A 20,353-nucleotide genomic window follows, 5' to 3' on the forward strand; every position below is an offset into this window, starting at 1 on the left:
TTACGACCCTTAATTTAAACGCACTCCCAAGGGGTGCCATCTTTTCTTCATGCCAGCATGGATGGCTGGTCAGAAGTGAGTTCTTCCACACATACCTTAACCATTTCACAAAACCTTAGTTACAGGTAAGACTCCCCAAACACACCTTTTATCAACATTGATCAGAAAAAAAAAAAATTAAAGTTTTTCCTAAACAAAGAAAAATAGTACCGATTCAGCAGGAGCCCATCAAGTGCCCCTCTGATGTCAAGGCCACATGGGGTATCTGAGAACTGCCTTCCTGGGAACTGCCTCCTTCACATCTGCTTTCCTTTCTCCTCCCCCTTTGTCTCTTGTGATCTCTGACACGTTGAACACAATGCAGAGGATGGTGTGGTCTAGCCCTAAGTGACGATTTTCCCCCCTGGTTCTGATTGGAAATAGTGGGAGGAAAACAGGCACTCATCTCAAAATGGCTCCTGGAGCTCAGTCTTCTCCTCTATAGGTATGATCACAGCCCCAGGGTGGGGATTGGGGGGGACATGGGCTCCTCGTGAAGGAGCAGGGTGCTGTCTCGGCCTCACATGCTCCCTGAGAGCTGACCATCCATCAAGACTCGAGCACCACTGCAACATGTGAATGGATGCAGGTAGGGAAGGAGTACAGGGCTGCTCCCTGCACCAGCCTCCCCGCGCCTGAAGGTGCAGCTGTTTCCACTTGGTCACAACTCATTCTCTCTGCTTAAAAACCTATAGGCTTAAGTTGAATGACATGTTTTCAAAAAGATTATAGTTTGAAACAAGACTATAATAGTCCATACATTCATTCAATAAATTTCTCCAAGGTTCTTTTTTTTTTTTTTTTTTGGCCATATTTTTATTTACTACATATTTTTTTTTTTTTTGGCCATATTTTTATTTACTACATATTTTTTTTTTTTTGGCCATATTTTTATTTACTACATATTTTTTTTTTTTTTCCAAGGTTCTTTTGAGATAGGCACTATGCTAGTTTGGGGGACACAAAATTCAATCAAACATGGTTCCTGTTCTTCGGTCCTTTTCCATGTAGTAGAAGAGCCTACCTAGATTTTAATTTCTGGAAGCATATATATGCAACAGTGCGTTGCTTCAAAAATCTACCGAAGAACCGTAGGCATGTTGTTTAATCTCTCTGGACCTCAGCCTCCTCGTGTATAAAATGCAAAGAATATCCACCTCCTCAGATTGTTGAGAGGAATAAATGAGTTAGTCAATGCTAACTGTTCTGTTAGTCGCTGGCACATGGAGAATGCTGTGTCATTTTAGCTATTACGATCATTAGTAGTCAAATACAGATAAGAAACCAAGGGCTCTGGAAAAGGTGGCCTCTGCCAAACTTTTGAGGTGGATTATGAGTCATGAGTAAAATCTGTCAGAGACAGAAGGCAGGATAATATACTGAAGCAGAGGGATAAGTGTGGGCAGAAACGTGGAGGCAAGAGAGCACACAGTGCATCCTGGGAATGGAGGGAGGGGCCTCCATATGACGGGAGACTAAGTAGACTGTAGGATCAGCAAGAAATGGGGTCAGACAGAGACTGCAAATGTACCTTGGTGGTAGCATGTCTAGGCTTCATCTTATCCTACAGAAGCTTAAATGCAGGAGAATAAGGCCATGACCTTTCATAGGAAGTCAACCCCGGTAATGATGCGGAGAAGGAATCAGAAGCAGGAGCACATGGGGGCGGGGGCAAAGAGGTTAATTAGTCAAATTAAATTCCAAAGGAATAAAGGTCACCTATGGAGATAATAAGATAAAAACTGTTGCTGCAGTGCAAAGCATCCTAAGATCCTGGAAAATGCCCCTTCTTCAGGGGAGGATGCTATCAGGTGTCCTGAGGGAAAGGGGTTTTACCCCCAGTCTTACTATGGCAGGCACCTAACCACGTGGCTACGTCTCCTTCTGTGGCCCTCCCCGCCATTACAGTCTGTGTCACAGGGCATGTGTCTCTTCATTTTTGGAAAGGACCTACCCTATTAAGAAGCCATTCTCTCAGCTTCTTTGGAGAGCAGTCTCTGAATTAGGCTTCAAATCTATATACACTGGACAGATTTCAGTACCTTGAATGCAGGAAGGCACGTGAACATCCTAGACCCTTGTCAAAGATTCTAGACAACTTACATGTGAGCACACCTAGGCAAGAGTTACAGCTAACATCTCTTCTGCCTTCACCTCCTCTGCTCATTGTCTAAAGACCTTGGTTAGCGATACCACCACGCATCCTACCCCACTGTCTTCTAAATGTTCTATCAAACCCTTTGTGCATCTAGGCTTCTAGGAGCATCATGATCCAGTCTTTCTTTAGAGACCTAAATTCCCTCAGATCTCAGACGGCTGCTGAGAACATGAGGGTTGAGGGGTGCGGCTTTCTTTCAGTTGGAGTCAAGACAGCAAGAGGGAGAGAGCCATGTGTGAGCATGTGCTCTCCCTTTAGAAGTTATTAAGTGTGGTGCTTTGTTAGCCCAACTTTCAAGGACAAATGTGGTGGGACGTTGTACCCTCAGCCGATGAGGCAGACACAGAACTGGTCTGCTTGTATACTGTTGTGACCCTGTGGCCCTACTTCCTTGGTGGGTTCTCATTTGTTCCAAGTGCATTCCAGTTGGAAGCCAGGACCAGAGTACAAATGCTGACCTGGGGGGACGTGAGCCCTCTGCACTGGGAACTTGAGAAGAAGAAAACATGATGAGCTGAACTCAAGGCAGAAGGCCCGACTGGGACCGTCTAAAGTGACTGCTGCTGCGTAATTAGCAGACACTCAAGGAAATGGGCAGCTCAGCAGGAAGGCATCTTTGTGGGGCAGCTGCTGCCGCAGGGACAGATTCCAAAGAAGACTGTAATAGGTCTTAACTAAAGCTAAGATAAAAGGTCCCACCTAGGGGTCTGTTGCCTCTGAAGAACGGAGGAAGGAGTAAGTATGTCTTGTCTGGGAAGAGGGTGAATGTTTCTCAGCTACCTAATGCCTCTCCTTTTCTCTCCCAGCTGAGTAAAAAGATGATTACCCAACACAAGCTGTTCTCCCCCTACTGCCGCCCCAGTAGGTAAAAAAACATACACACACCCAACTCCACAAAATGGTGACAGCATCAAGCAGCATCAGGGAGTCATCACCTCTGCCCCATTACTCTCCCTGTTGTCTATCAGACAGAAACCGAATGGGAATTTGCAAGAGCTCAGGGTGCCTGTTCACGTCCCCGCCGTCTTTCCTAGCGACTCAGGAAGTTGATCTGCTTCACCTGCTCCTTTCAAGGTCTGGGCTTCTGCCAAGAACAGGGATGACTGTGTGCACCTCCGTATGTATGCATCTGGGTGCGATTTCAGATGAGCATCAGAGTGAGAGTAACTTTTTCAGTAGGTAGCACATTTACAGTGTGATCAACAGAACTGACCAAGGCTCTGGAGGATGCTTGTATTTGGAGAAGCTAAAAAAAGAAAACATGATTTTTTTAAAAAAAACCCACACATACAGTATTTACAAGTAGTTTGCTGAATAACAGTTGGTTTTTAGTGGATTTTAAACCTCGGTCTAAGTCATTCTGAAATTAATGCCATTTTAAAAATTGATTCAATGTGACCTTGTGTAAATTCGGGGGTATGTTTTTCCATTTGTTCATTTCTCTTCTAAAAAATTAGTTTTTCACAAGGGAGTTTCTTAGCGCTGATGGGAGATAACTATCTTCTGATCGGGAAGGAAAATGATAAATCCCAAATGATAGGATGTCCTCAAACAATACAGAAAATAGGGGGCTTCTAAAAATGGGCAAAACCCTAAAAAAGGTCCACACCTGAGTACAGTGTTGTGGTGAAGTCAATTTCCTGGTTTCGACAATGTGCTGTGGCTATGTAACATGCTACTGTATGTTGGAATAAGGGTACGCAGAAACTCTGCATTGTTTCTGCAACTTCTTGAGAACCTTAAACCATTTCAAAATAAAGTTATAAAAACAAAACAATCAGTTACTTTGCCTGCTTGGTGTTACTTTAGTCAGGTGTCAGGTTAGTAGCCCATCAGTGGTGATTACGAGCCTCCAAAAAATATATGAACGGATTTCTTTAAAAAATATTTATTTGGCACGTTACACGCACAGTACCATGTCCAATCCAAAAAAGATATAAAAGAGGCATAAGGTAGACTGGAAGTATCAATCAATATTAACTCTCTTCCTCCCTTCTCAGAGGAACACTAATTGAAGCAGAGATGTCGTTTATTAACTTTGCAAATTATCATAGACAATCTCTCAAGATAGAATGAACTGTCAATAAGTATAGGTCATTAATGTGATAAGGAAGCTCCTAGAATTCACCCATAGAATTCATTCACATAAGCAGATGTCAGGTAACAAGCTGTATTGAATAATGCTACTGATGTTATAATAATCATGTAACGTAAAGCTGGTCCCAGACAAAGCTACTCTTTATCTTGATTTTTCCACTTCTTTCCTTTCCTCGAGCTCAGCGCTGGCCTTACTTAAGGAGCCCATAACTGATACCAGCTTAGTTAAGGTACAAGGGGATACTAAAAATTACTCAGATTTTTAAAGACAACCAAAAAGACTTCAAGAACGAATTTATAATTACAGATTTTCAGATAAGTCACAAGTAAGAAAGAGATATTTGGGGTATAGGGGTCTTTGCAGCACGCCCAAATCACCCAACAGTTAGCCATCCACTCTACCTACTACGATAATGCTTGTTCATGGCAATTCTATTGAAATAAAGTCAAGATCAAAATGAAGCAGTAAAGCTGGATCCTTAGAATGCCAAAGACTTCATAAGGAACATGTCCACTGCTTTATCTTTCCGAGAAGCTTCCTCTACTAGGAACAAAAGAAAATTGGAGAAATGTGCAAAGAATAAAATCTCCTGAAACTGAAGCCTCATAAATGAAAACCCGGGAAGAGCCACTTCAATCCTTCCTGAAATAGAAGATGTGGCACTGCTGTTAACCTAACACTGTTATTACCTGCAGTGGTTTGGGTTTATAAGGAGTCAGGAACCTCCGCCTTTCTCAAGCTGTTTAAAGGATAAACAAGTAGATCAGCTTGCCCTGGAAACGCATGAGTTATCAAACCTCTTCCCCAAAGAGCTGGGAAAATCCTACTATGCACAAGGATCCTATCCTAACTGCAATAATTCTTTTAGGAATTTCTTAACCAGGAGAAGACAGAGACTCACAGAATGACTCACTGGCATCTGTAAGAATGAACACCAGCTAAGGAAGAACAGACTGCTGAACTCACTCTCCTGGTTCACATCCATGCTATTCCCTTGAAAACTCCTCTTCATCCACCTTTGAACACTCAGATCAGTAGTCACTGCCTCCAGGAAGACTTCCCTGATCCTCCCTTCACCTGGAGGTAACTAAGCCCTTTCCTGGGTTTTCCCTCTCTTTATGAGTGCTTCTCTTGTGGTACCTATCATTCATGCAGTTGTCATTTATCTGTTTGTTCACCCCCTTCTCATCCTGGCTAGAGTGTGAGCTCCCTAACGGGACAGGCTTTGTTTGTTATGTCTGTGTTTCCATTAACACCATGTCTGTGCAAGAGGTCCTCAACAGATGTTTAGGGAAGAGAAGTAAAATACAAGGATGGAGAGAAGAAATGGAAGGATCCGGGGAAAACTGACTACTAATCCACAGCATCAAGAGGAGGTGCCAAGCCTACTAGAGAAATCCCATCTTCTGACATGACTTTAAATGGCCCCAAGATCCTGTATGGATTGAAAACTTAAATCGTATGACAATTATATCAGCTACAATAATCCTACAATCCTTAAAGGGTGCAGTGTCTTCAATGGACTGATATACAGACACCTCCTGTGTCCCAGGACAGTTACAGGTTATCTCACCTAGATGTGATTCTCACCCAGGAGAAGATTCGAAGCCTTAAATGGGGATGGTCTTGGAGATAGCAAGATTCACCACTCAGTGAAACCAGCTGATCTATAAGCCGTGAAAAGCCAAAGCCCCTGGAGGGTTGTGAGAGATTTTGAATCATGTAAGAGAAAAATTCCCACTAGGGCATTTGATTTCTCTGTGTCATTAGACATCACAAAAATAAATGCTTAAAGCCAATTAAAATTCATTTCTCTTAAACTAATGGATGTGTTATCTTTTTTTCTTTATATGAGGATGTAGATGATGATTCAGATGATTAGTCTCCATTCATCTCTCTTTTCTTCAAATGGTAGATGTTTGTGCTATAGATCAGAAAGCTTGGTCCCAACACGACATGAAGCATAGTAGCAGCATAAACTAAAACTCTAGAGATTTCTGCCAGTCAGATGTTAGGAAGTAAACTCAGCTCTCTCCTGCTGGTCTACTTCTCCAGGAAACAACCCGAAAAATCAACTGTTGAAGTAACAATGGAAAGAAACAAATTAAAGGGTCCTCATAAAAACACAGGGGGCAGGAGTTGAGATGAACATCTGAACCTAAAAATTCTGCTTACCAACAGACTAATCTTACTGTTTAGGAATCAACATGCTCCATTGTTCAAGTAATCTGAAAATAATATATTCTAACTTTCAAAAGCTACAGTAATGTTTAATGCAATCTTACATCAGCGAAGATGGGTCCTAGCACAGTTTTCACCCCATGCTGTACATGTGATGAAGGTTCTATTTGAGATCATCTCTGAACCAGGCATTTAAATCAGCTAACACTGACTTTCCTTTAATTTGTCCTCTCAAATCAGCACATATTTTGATGAACAGCTCCTTCTAGTCATCATTCTCCCTAAATATTAAGTGGATTAAAAAAAATCAGCATTATTTTCTAAAATGGTATGAAATTGTAATAATTTTCTAAGTTGCCACGAGCTTCTGAAACATCATGCTCGGTGTAATCAATTCTAAAAAGATGATCTGCAGTTCTGTGTGAGCTAACTAATAGTAGAGAAGCAAAGATATGATAATATTTGTTTATTATGAGTAGCAACGAATTTGTTGGCATCAAAACACCACTTCTGCTCAGATGAAACTATGAACAACATGATACCATAGTGTGAACAGAGAAAAGACAAAGCCGTTTGGTGGACCCATTTACTAAGGAGCCAGTTTCGCCAAAAGGAGGGAGAACACTAGTTAAATTTAGAGCGTAACAAGAATCCCATCAAATATAAAATACCTTTCCTCAGCTAAATAATTATCTATTGGTGCTAACGCAATAAATTAGAACAACATCATCACTGAAACTGGAAAAAAAATAATTTAAAATTGTCGCTGTGTCCTAACCTGCTGAATACTTAGAGTTCTTAGAATTATCAACCTGACATTGACTTCATTGTTTTTCAACTTAGTAGAGGTGTTTTAAAATTCCTGGAGCGGAGTTGTGATGTTTAAATAAGTTAAAATATGACAAATGCTCAGACGCGGTTGCTGGCACCTAGTAAAGCCTCATTAACTGCTACCTGCTGCTGCCATTGTTCAAAGTAATGCCACAGACCAAGCTTCTGTCTGCTCTTGGGTAGGTCTCCCTGCAAATTAGACCTCTTTTGCTTCTTTTTTTTTTTTTTAAAGATTTTATTTATTTATTCATGAGAGACAGAGAAAGAGAGAGAGAGAGAGAGAGAGAGAGACTGGCAGGGGGAGAGACAGAGACACAGGTAGAGGGAGAGGGCGCTGTGGGAAGCCCAATGTGGGACTCAATCCCAGGACCCCCAGGATCACGACCTGAACCAAAGGCAGACACTCAACGGCTGAGCCAGCCAGGCACGTGCCTCCTTTGCTTCTAAAGAAGTCTCCTTTACTGCACATTGCTCTCTTTCTTGCCCACCAAGCTCCAACCACACTCCCCTTCTTTCTGTTCCTCCAAAGCCCCCAATTTTTGTCCATTTCTACTGGAAGCTCCATGAAAGCAGAAAACTTATGTGTCTTGTTTATTGCTTCACCAGAGCCTAACCTGGTGCCTGAGACATGCATGGTAGGTACTCAGGAAGCTTTGCTAAATGAATTTAAAAACAAATGGAGGATCAAGGGAAGGAACAAAAGCAAACAAGGAATTCATATGCTGTTTCTCTTGCCAGACCATGATCATTAGCACGAGGTTGCTTCCACGTCAGTCCCTACCTATGTATGGCTTCTGTACCCACGTCAAGGGATTTTTCATCTCTCTCTCCAACAGGAGTCTCTTGATAACTTAATATTCTATAATAAATGCACCTGGGAGGATGTTTAACATATAACTTTTGATTTACCACATACTTCCAATCTTACTTGAAGGCAAAACAGAACATTTTCTTGTCAATTGCTTTTCTAGGTCGTTTGAATAAGAAACTGGCAGCCTGTTCCGTGTTAATCCAAAGATCTTCTTACTATGTATATTAATAAAGGAATACCCCTAAATAAATTTGAGCCCGCCTATGCAAATCTCCCACACTCCAAGTGTGCTACAATGAGGAAATTGTCCAAGACTCCATATATATTGGCATACAACAGGACGTATAATTTTGGAGTTAAGAAAAAGTGCCCTGGATTCAGACCAGGGGCTTACATTCTGATCTCAGTTAGTAACCATATGACCTTGACAAGTTATTTAAACTTTCTGAAGTTTAAAAAACACAGTAGAGCTACTGAGTAGAATAATAAGGTAAGTTTATAAAGGGCTTATCGTTGCACATAGTAAGTTCTCAATAAATTAAGAAACCGCTTATGGGCCTAGAGAAAGCAAACCAGAACTGAAGTCAGGATCCCTTAATAATAGCTATCTAAGCCAGCACCTGACCTCATGACCATCTGATAAATACTGAATGAATGGCTGTTTCATTGGCCACATGGCGGCCTTCCCCTCCCATCTTTGCTGGTAACCATTCAAGCTGTGTGGTGCTCCGTACATTTATGAGGTGCATTTTGTAGACTCTCTTTCCTTGAGCTTCTTCTAGCCAGGATTACATGCATACCATGGATGCTTAAACGGGGAAGCACCTCTGTAGGACTGATGCCAGTTCCAGCTCATGCCTGTATACATCAGTATGTTCCACTTCCATCTTTGCATTGGCATTTCTGTTTAAAAGGGCAAGCCAGGGATGACCAGCTCTGGGCTAAGAACCTGGAATGCAGATTATAGCAGCTCAGCAAGTTGACTTGTTTGTGTAAACTGCTTATGCTTCTTTCACTCTCATTTAGAAAACAGCTCTGGCTGCACATCTTCTGCTTTACATGCTCCAAGTTTCTGACAAGGGAAGTGGAGAGCGAGATGCAATGCCATTGCAAACCTGCTGATAAGCATCGGCTTAACCTTACTTGATCTGGTGGATTTGGGGAGATGAGGAAAGAGATATTTGGGCTACAGAGCTCCAGCCCAACTCTTCTCTCTTAGTTCCAAATTCCCCACATAACTCCACCACCCTACCTTAGGTGCCCTCTCCCATAGCTCAGGGTTCCCCACAATAGGCATTGACCCTCCACGCAGGAATGAATGTCCAGTGTAACAGAGCAAAAATGAAACACAGTCCGGGAGCTATGGAGAAACCGCAGGACAGGTGCCCTTGTTTAGATTTAAGGTTCTTTAGCTTCCATCTCAGAGGCTTCCACAAAAGAGGCTTCCACAAACTCACCGGCGAAGGCATTAACATGCCTTCATTATATCTTATTTTATTTTACTTTAATTATTATTTTATTTTTTAGCATTATAATTAAGGGCTTTTAAAAAATATTTTATTGGGGATCCCTGGGTAGCTCAACGGTTTAGCGCCTGCCTTTGGCCCAGGGTGCGATCCTGGAGTCCCACGTCGGGCTCCCGGCATGGAGCCTGCTTCTCCCTCCTCCTGTGTCTCTGCCTCTCTCTCTCTCTCTCTCTCTCTCTCTCTATGTCTATCATAAATAAATAAATAAGTAAATAAATAAATAAATCTTTTTAAAAAAATATTTTATTTAAATTCAATTTGCCTACACTTTAGATTTAAAAGCACACTTTTCCTCATTTGTTTATTGTGGCTGTGCGCTTTGTTCATTTTTAATGTACAGGAAAAAGCTAACCAAGTACATTGAACCTCCAACCTGACCCTCAATAGCATAGAGACTTATTTTTATAGCTGTGTTAAGTACTCACCCCAGCCATTATGTGTACTTTTGAAGTAATCCTCATCCTGTCAACTGCTGTAGGATCCTGGGGCAGATGCTGAGCAATTCTGGTGCTCAGTGGTTACTCAGCCAAGCCCAGTGGGTAATTTTCCCTAAGTATATATACGCTTAAATGGCACCTACCAATTATATCTCTTTGTAAGAGCGCAAATGCGGCGGGCCCACTCTCCCAGATGCATGCACGGTCCCACCTCCCCAGAGTGCTCTCTGCCTCTCCTCTCCAGAAGCCCTAGGGTAGCCCTTCTCCGAGGCATAGACGAGCTGAGAAAACTGATTGGGGTGCAATAACCACTGGTCTCTCCTCTGGCTCTGTGACCTGCGTCAGAGAAAACCTGTTCCCAGACAAGACCACCCCTCTGGGATATCTCCATAGAAACAACTGGTCCCTGTGATACAACCTCAAGTTTTTGTAGGCACTCCAATTACCCTCCAACCAAGGGCAATGTGCATGAGGAACCATGACGAGGATGGTACTTATTTGCTGCTCCGAATAGTGAGTTTCTCTCCTATTATGTTTTGGTCTCACAAATGTAGTCTCGAATGTGACAGATGGTCAGTCCTAAAGTTCTAGCTTCAGGTAACAACCTCAGAAGGAGTTTGGGGAACTAAACTAAGGGTAATGGACAGAAAAAAATCAGAGTGGGTCAGATAAGGACTAAAGTTTATTTTTTTATTTTTTCTTAAAGAATTTAATTTTTTAAAGTTTTTTTTTTTAATTTTTATTTATTTATGATAGTCACACACACACACAGAGAGAGGCAGAGACATAGGCAGAGGGAGAAGCAGGCTCCATGCACTGGGAGCCTGATGTGGGATTCGATCCCGGGTCTCCAGGATCGCGCCCTGGGCCAAAGGCAGGTGCTAAACCGCTGCACCACCCAGGGATCCCAAGGACTAAAGTTTAAATAATAAATATGAATTCTCTTAGCACTGATTCTATGCTCCACCTTAAGTGATACTATATTTTTCTTTTGAGAGAGAGAGAAAGAGACAGCACGAGCAGGAGGGGCAGAAAAAGAGAGGATCTCAAGCAGGCTCCACACCCAGTGTGGATTCCATCCCATGACCCTGCAATCACAACCTGAGCTGAAGAGAGTTGGATGCTTAACTAACGACTGCACCACCCAGGTACACCAATACTGTACTATTTTTAATTACTAAATGTCTAACTTGTTCTCTTTCTCCCCTCTCCTGGCTGTCCCTTTGCTCCTCCCTCTCCCCTCTTCTTCCTTCTCCCTCTCAGCTTCTCTCCCTCCCTCTCCCATCAGTATCTCTTGCTCTTTGCTCACTCTTTCTCTCTCCTCTTCTTTATTCAGGAAATAGGGGCACCTCCTCTTCCAGACATAACAACAGTGCATCAGTATTCTTGACTTCAACGACCTCAATTCCTACCACCACTCTGTTGGAGAGAAAAATGACAGGAAACTTCCAGATCTCCTGCCAAGATCCTTAAAGATCTGCCCCGATCACATCATTCCTTTCACTTGCTAATTGGTTCCATAAAGCCTTCCCCCTTTCTTGTTTCCTATTCTTGTTTTCAGGGCGATTGCCAACGTATGCACAGTTCTGGATTTTATTTTAAGTAATTCGTAGTTGACTATCGTTTATTTGTGCAATTGGTATAATTAAATGTAATTACATAATTTGGTGAAAGACTGAGTAATCACATAATTAGAATGTGCAATAATAACTGTTGAAATCCCATTGTTATGACGTGCAATGATACAATTATGATGTGTAACAATGTGGTATAATTCGCAGGGTACCCTGCAAAGAGGAAGAACAGCTTTAGTCCTGCATGTGGGAAATGCAGCTAAGGTTGAAGACCTGGAAAGTAGTTGTCAGTATCGAGGCTTGGAATTCTTATTCATCGTCATCTCATTAATCTAACCCTCCATGCCTATGCTCTGTGTTAATCTGAGGCTGCAGCAGAGCTAGCATGAAGAAAGTACTTGTGAGAGCAGAGACACCCACATCTTGAAGGACCAGGTCATCAAAACAATCATCCTTAAAACAAAGCAGAAGAATGGGGGCGCCTTGGTGGCACGGTCAGTTCTGCACCTGACTCTTGGTTTTGACTCAGGTCCTGATCTCAGGTCCTGATCTCAGCCCCGCATCAGGCTCCACACTCTCTCTGCCCCTCCTGTCCATTCTCTCTCTCTCTCTCTAATGAATAAATACATTTTTAAAAAGAACATAAAGCAGAAGCTTCAAGGGACCAACTTGAATCTCTGACACTTTCATTCCCATACGTCAATTTTAAGTTCAAAATTGTAATCGGGACATAAGAACCCCACACTCAATTAGAAGTGAAGCTAATGATCATGGATGGGGCCCCAGCTCCCAGTTCACAGTCTTCCCCATCCTCTCCAGCTCCTATCATCTTTATAATTACGACATTGATGAACCATGGGAATGCTGGACTCTTGGTTCCTTGCTCTGCTAACCGTCCATGACCTACACCCCCTCTGCACGCCCCCCACCCACCTCCATGGTCATGCTCTGGACCTGGTCAGCAGCAGCAGCAGCAGCTACAAAGCACCCGCTGTCGCCACCTCAGATCCCCAGTCCTTCACCCACAGCCTCTCACTCTGTGGGCTCACCTGCTCAGGAGCTCCCCTCTGGCATCTTTCTTCAGCCTCCAGGAAACCTCCAAATTGTCAACTACATTGCCAACCACCCCGCCAGGCATTTGCTCCATGCCCTGCCTCATGACTGGGCTGTCCAGCCTGATTCCCCCAGCCCAGCATTATCACCACCCTCCGCCCCTTCCCCAAGATGGGCTGGACTCTTCCTCTGTTCCAACCAGCCCCCGTGGGGCTAAAACCCCTGGATAAAACCACACAACTGAAATGACTGTTTTTACTATAAATTCATGATCTCACACTGCAAACTGACACTCAGCACTAACTGGCCAGCTGCTCCTTTTCTTCAATTGGTTTGCTTTCCAATTCCCCAAGGCCACTATTTCATAGTTTCCCTTCTCTGGCCTCCCGTGCCTTTCTGTGCATCATCGTGCTCCACCCACGGCCTCGCTTCATATTGTCATTAGAAAGAAGACTACATGAGATCAGATCAAGTTTGACCATATTCCCTGCCCGCAGCCCTCCAAACCTGTGTTTGCATGTATGCACCCCCCACCCCTCCACCCCCTGTGCCTCCTCATTCCCAGGAGCCAGGTTCCCTCATTCCCCAAAAGGGCATGCCCTCCATGGATGCTCTATCAGCTCTGGCCTGCCTCTGCGCTCTTGCCATCTCTCCCCCACCACTGGAGTGCTGGCATCAAAATAAACACTTGCTCAGCCATCTCCCATTATTATACAAAACAAAAACATTCCTTGATCTCACATCCCACTCAGACATTTGACTCTTCTTATTTTCATAGCCAGCCAAATTTCCAGAAAAGCTCCTTCTCTCAGTCTACCTCCCTCTGACCTCCCCCCTCACTTGCTAATTCTGCACTTAGCAAGGACACCAGCAATGCCCATGTAGCAAACTCCACACGGGACTCTGGGCCCTTGGCCTCCCTGATGTGCATTTGGCAGTGGACTATCTCATCCGCCCCAAAACACACTCCTCCCCAGGCTCCCGCCATCCCAACCCTGCAGGTGATGTGCTCTTTGTTTCCCATCCAGGTTGTTCCTGCTTTACCCAGCCTCTACAGGGGGGTGCTCCTCCCTCCCGCACCCCACCTCCCCCGCCAACCCCAGCCACATTCTTCTCTTTCTCCTAAGTGATGCAATACATTCCCATGAGTTCAAACTCATCTTTATATTTTCTGAAAGTATAACTCCAGCCCAGACTTTCTTCCCAGTTCTGGGCTCTCACATCTAACTTCCTATTCCATGTCTCACAGACTTCTCAATTTTAACGCATCCATGAGATCCTAATTTCTCAACAGACAACTTATCCTCCAATGCAGCCCTTTCCTTCTCAGTAAATGGCAGCACCCTTAAGTTGTTAATCAAGTGAAACACCTACAAGGTCCCATGATTCCTCCTTTTCCTTCACTCTACATCTAGCCCATCAGTGAGACCCACCCAAAATATCTTTCTCATTAACTCCTCTGCTTTACCACCCATTCAGTCAAGCCACCACCATCTTTGGCCTGTTGTTCTCTCTTGTCTTCAGAGCATGATTACAGATTAAAATTGACTTTTAATATTCATCTGTTTTAATTTGCTTTTTTTTTTTTTTGCCTGTCTCCCCTACTAGATTATAAGCATCCCCTGATTACGTTTACTGGCTCACTGATTTACAGCCTCCAGCACTGATCAGATAATTAAGTTTCCATTGAATGAATAGATGAATGGCCACAGTGTTTGCATCTGCAAGCTGCGGAGTCACCACCTCATAGTAAACTCATAAAGATCACTATAAAAGCTGGGGACAAAACAGAGTTCATAATAAAAGAAGCTAAAAGTTATTTCGAATGTTAAGCAGAGAGCACACCACAGACTGACTTGCGATTCCCCAAAATTCCCATGTTGAAGCTGATGGTATTTGGATGGGGGCTTTGGGAGATAATTAGGTTTCGATGAGGTCATGTAAGTGGGGTTGTCATGATGGGATCAGTGCCCTTATAAGAACAGACACAAGACAGTTTGCCATGAGAAGGTCTGCAAGCCAAAAAGAGGGCTCTCACTAGAAGCCCATGTTGGCACCTTGATCTTGGACTTCCCAGCCTCCAGAAATATCAGAAATAAATGTGCGTTAAGCCACCCAGTATAAGGTATTTTGCTATGGCAGCCCATGCTGATGAAAACATCAGGTGACCCCGTAATTCCATTACTAAGTATGCACTCAAAAGAAATAAAAGCATACATCCACACAAAATCCTATACACAAATGTTCACAGAAATATTACCCATAATTGACAAAATGTAGAATCAACCTAAATGTCCATCAACAGATGAATGGAGAAACAGACTTTGGCATATCCATGCAGTGGAATATTATCTGGAATATTATCTGGAGTGGAATACTAATACATGGTACAACATGGATGAACCTTGGAAATATTATACTAAGTGAAAGAAGTGAGTCACAAAAGGCCATGTATTCTAAGATTCTGTTTATGTGAAATATTCATCATAGGCCAATCCATAAGAAAGAAAGTAGATTAGTGGTTGCCTAGGGTTGTGAGGATTGAGGGCAGGAAGTGGGGATGAGTGATGATGGATACACAGTTTCTCTTGGAGGACTTGAAAGTGTTCTAGAGCCAGACTGTGGTGATGGTTGCACAATTCTGTGACTATACTGAAAACCACTGAACCATTTAAATTGGTAAATTTTAAGGTATATGAGATACATCTCAATAAAGCTGTTAATATGAACAAAACAATAGAAGACGACAGAGAAGGAAGACAAGGAAGAAGAGAAGAAAAAAGAGGGGAAGAAGTTATATATTACACATGTAATGTCTGACAGGCTCACCTTCAAAAATATAAAGACCCCATTTTATTGAACTTAAGTTGTCATCTCTAAGATGGACCACTGTTTTTTGTAGCATCAAGAAGGGAAACAAACTTCGTGAATTATAGCCTTAAGAAGCCATCAGTTTTAAAGACACTTCTTGCTTTTGGAAATGTTGAAATACCGTTTTAATTTTTGTATCTGAAAATGGAATATGGTACCTTTTGTACGGTCTAAGCATCAGCCTCCTCATGCCTTCTAAATAGGAATTACTTCTTTGAAGGAATTTCTTTAACTGTGAACTCACTTATTAAAAAAAAAAAAAAAGGAACTAGCATTTACCAAATGAGTACCATAAGGTGGATACTGGCTTTGCACACACCATTCATTTAGTTGTCAACAATTGTCTTTCAAGGGAAGCATAATGCTCCCATTTTACAGACAAGGAAATGGGCAGAAAGTCAGTGAGCAGCAGAGCCAGGACTCTAAGCCATGTCTCCCATTCCACCACATTAGAGGAGAAAACCTCGTGAGCAGAGGCCTTTGTTATGGGCTTTTTCAATGAGCCCGATTTGTTTCCTGTACCAGCTACAGAGATGTATATGCCAGATCCATCCTATCATCCCCCACCATCTCGTGATCACTTCCTCCCAACATCAACTGGTACCTATTAAAGGAATGGGCATTATGATCCATTTGTGGAAAACGTTTTGGGGACCACCCCTGAGCTCCCTACCTTCGACTCAATATGTGAGTTTGCTGTGAAGTCTCCAAGAACTGCAAGACTGAAAATGCAGAGATCCTTAAAGATGACACAGACAGAAAAAAAATGGAAAATGAAAGACACTGAAGGGGAAAAAAAAAAACGGTAGGAAGTGCAGGTGCACCTCAATTTGTGCTGCAAATGTTTTCCTGAAAATTATGTGTAGATCAAATTGATTTATAAACTAAATCCTATTGTAAATTCAACCAGAACACTGTGATGAAAGCTTGCAGCGGAATCTTTTATAATGAGAAAACTCCTTTTGTGCTGAGAGCAGTCAATTCCCAGTCTCTGTTTTGAATTCAGTTTTTTTTTTTCTTTTCAAGTGGGACCAACCTATATATACACAACCCCCTTGGACCTTTGGTGGGCAGGAACGTCAGGAGACTAAAAGATTGTTTAAAGCCTTTAAAAATGTGCCCAGATTCAGGACACTTAGTGGCTCAGTGGTGGAACATCTGCCTTTGGCTCAGGTTGTGATTCTGGGGTCCTGGGATCAAGTCCCACATAGGGCTTCCACGAAGAGCCTGCCTATGCCTCTGCCTCTGTGTGTCCCTCATGAATAAATAAAATCTTTTAAAAAATTGCCCAGATTCTACCCTATGTATAATAGTCATTTCCATAATGCTTTAAATATATATATTTCAAACCCATAGGAGAGCTAGAAGATGCTTCCTAGAAGAAGCTAGAGGATGCTTCCTAGAAGAGATGAGGAAGTATAAGCTCAGGAATGGAATTCTAGGCCCACCATTGTCAGGGGGGAGCAGAAGGCTTAGCGGAGCTGAGTATTTCCCTCTGAGTCCCCAAGAGAAAGTCTCCTTCTCTCTTGACAGCTGAGGGGGCTTGCCCCATTGCCAGAGGACACCTCTGGCCTCCTTGCACATACAAAGTAGGTAGCTCCTTGGCTTCTTCTACAGCCAAAAGTTGCAAAATGGCCACCCACATGTTTTGTTTTGTTTTTTAATTAGAAGGGTTACCTTAAAACAAAACATGGATTTCCAGAATCACTTGAATAAATAGAAGATCTGAAAGACCTGCTCCATGTTCCCACTGGGGTATAATTCATTAGAGTTGGCCTACAGACAGGTCCCCCCAGGCCCCACTGCCCCTTGCTGCATTCCGTCCAGCCTGACTCCTGTGGGCATTTTCACATGAAGCCCTGAAGGAGACCCTGCAGGGGGGTCTAAGCCCCACCACACAGTTGGACTGCTTCAGCCCAGAAACAATTCCACTTCATGCAATCCCACAAATCACCCATAAATATCCATGACTTCAAGAAGGTCCTTTCTCTACTGTAGGGTCAGTTTTCAACATTTATGAGACTATTTCTTTTTCCTTTTTAAAAAAAGGTATTAAATTTTTTTTCATCTCAAGCTCTTTCATATCCTCTGCACTCAAAGTGCCCACTTGCCTGGTTCACCTCATCTCGGGACAATCAGTACTCTGTATCACTGCCGTCCCCTGAATCAGCCCTGGAGTCACGCCTCCAGAGCTTTTACTTCACAGACATACTTAATAAATTAATTTTACCCTTTTAGCCCACAAGGCCTAGAGAGAGGCCCTGATTTCTTTTCGCTTCCCATCAGCATAAGACAATCTTGATGCAATTTGTCTAAGAAGAGCCTAATACATTCATTTCTTCGAAGCACTATTAGCAGTAAAGCTGGCACCAGAAACTTAATATACAAAGGCACATGCACACAGGTTCACTGTGCTTGAATGGGAGAAGGACAAATCCTAAACCCAGGAAGTATAAGCTCAGGAATGGAATTCTAGGAATTCCCTGGCACCTTGGGTACCACGAAGTGTGTTGTTCTGGGCCTTATACACGTTGACACTACCTGAAGCTACATAGGATATAGCAGGTAAAGAGCAGCATTTTTAAAGCTTCTACCCCTATAAGGTTTCTCAGTAACCCCAATCTATGTGGGAACTGCCAAGATCCCCCAGGTCTGTTTCCTGTCATTGGAGCTACGATCCACTGCTGCCAAACACTGGCGGAACAGGCATGATCTACCTCACACTCTTTTAAGTACACTCGCTGCTTTATCTCATTATCCTCATGACAACCCAATATTTTCAGCTCCATTCTACAAGTGGGACACCTGAAGCTCAGAATGTAAATAACTGTAATAACTCTCCCTGAAGGCACTGTTCTAATCCCCTAAACATGGCAGGTACTTCGACACCAAAACTGTGCTTTAATTTAAGCACTTGCTCAAGGTCACCCTACTGCTCCGGACCAGAGCTGAGAGTATACCTGGCGTGCTCAGAATCTAGAGCCTGAGGAGTAGCCATGTGCTCTGGGGCCTCTACATCACCGGGGAGCCCAGTATCTCCAAAGACTGCCCAACAGGGCCTGAGATGGATGCTCTACCTTCCTCAGGGGTAAGCTGGGAAAAATGTTTCATCGTATTTATTTCTGAAACTTCAGGAGATTAAAAATGTCTAGCAGAGGAGATAAGCCCTATGAAGGAATTCTGGTCACTCCTGTGCTTATAAAGTGGTCTCAAGGGATCTTCCCCAAACACAAAGAATAAGAGCTTATATCAGAGGGATCCTTCTTGGGTTTGAAATTCTATCTAGTTTTTTAATAGAAAAATCCCCAAGCTCTTGGATCTAACCCTCCCTACCCACTTAGCCATGTATCCCAGTTTCCTTCCAGAAGTCTACCTAAGGACAGGGACTCCTGGGTGGCTTAGTCTGTCGAGCATCTGACTCTTGATTTTGGCTCAGGTCATGATCTCAGGGTCATAGAGCTCCGTGTCAGACTCCATGCTCAGTGCAGACTCTGCTTGAGATTCTCTCCCTCTCCCTCTGCCCCTCCTGATGCTCCTCCCCCTTCTCTCTCATTCTCTCTCTTATCTTAAATAAATACATAGATAGATAGATAGATAGATGATAGATAGATAATAAAATCTTTTTAAAAATTCTACCTGAAGACATAAATGACCTTATGAGGCTACCTGCTTTTTCTTTTCATAGAAACTGGAGCTTCTGCTGCCCAGAGAAGTCTCTAAGAGCCACTGATCTGGCCACCAGCATGAGTGTCTTACTAATAATGGCCCCAGGGAGCTCAATAAAATTGTCAATCACTCACCTCCACTGATCTTAATGGAGAGTGGATAGGTAGAAGATTTATAAATCAGGATGAGTCATTTGGTTCACCAAGGGAAAAGATAAATAAACCAACACTCCAATTAATTTTAACCTGAAAAGAAAATGCTTGTGAATAGTGCTTCAACCAAGTCCGTAGGGTCTGAACAGCCTTAATTATTCACAATGCAAATTGCTTTTACTGCTTGCTGGATAATTTCTTAATGCCTTCCATCCTGTTTCCTCTTCTCACTCATCTCCTCTCCTCTTCCTGTCCTGATCCCTATTCTTTCTTCCTGAAGAGCTGGAAGGAAATTTCTGGAAATGGCCTCCCCATTACCCAATGTTTTTCTTTAAAAATGTTTAATGAATAATTTTTTACTTTTAATAAATCTTCCCAAGATCCTAATTAGCTTAACCTGGGATCCTGAGACTTCCCTAGGTCTAACTAATCCCCAGGTGGGCTTCAGAGGCCCCATGGACTCCCAGAAATAATATGCAAAATTGTGAAGTTGAGGTATTTCCCAGTTCTCTGCCCACCCAGAGGAACATTTTCCATGAAATTCTCAAGGAGATCTATGTCCCTCACTGCTCTCCAAAAAAAAAAAAAAGAAAAAAAAGAGTATTATGAACTACTCCATACCTGCCTAACCACTGTATCACCTGGACCTTTATGATGCAGAGTGGGAGAGCCTGGATTTTAGAGCCAGACAAATTCAGGTTTGAATTGCAGCTCTGTCACTTACATTCCTTTAGACAAGCATCTTCACTTCCCTGTGCCCCTGTTTCCTCAGGTGTCCCAAGATGATCCTAAAAAACAACTTCGTTGCAGCATTATTGGTGATTAAACACATACATGAAAACATGTGGCATTCATCTACAAAAGGGGCAAAATGAAAATCTTCTCTACATGAGAGATAAAAAGGTAAAATCTAGGCTCATCAGTAAGGAACTTGCTGTCCAGTCTTTGGGAGAGGC

The 20,353-nt window shown here is 42.8% G+C and overlaps 1 protein-coding gene and 1 long non-coding RNA gene across 2 annotated transcripts in view; both read right to left on the reverse strand.

Moving 5' to 3' along the window:
• The window catches only part of KCNMA1 (potassium calcium-activated channel subfamily M alpha 1), a 711,483-nt gene that overhangs the window by 304,748 nt on the left and 386,382 nt on the right, over nt 1–20,353 (reverse strand).
• On the reverse strand, nt 433–20,179 carry LOC119871486. The gene is made up of 3 exons (XR_005358006.1): nt 20,122–20,179; nt 19,380–19,490; nt 433–3,443 (listed from the first exon to the last, which is right to left on the reverse strand). It is a non-coding gene; the product is annotated as an uncharacterized LOC119871486 (long non-coding RNA).

This window comes from Canis lupus, chromosome 4 (assembly GCF_011100685.1).
Source record: "Canis lupus familiaris isolate Mischka breed German Shepherd chromosome 4, alternate assembly UU_Cfam_GSD_1.0, whole genome shotgun sequence".
Lineage (NCBI taxonomy): Eukaryota > Metazoa > Chordata > Mammalia > Carnivora > Canidae > Canis > Canis lupus.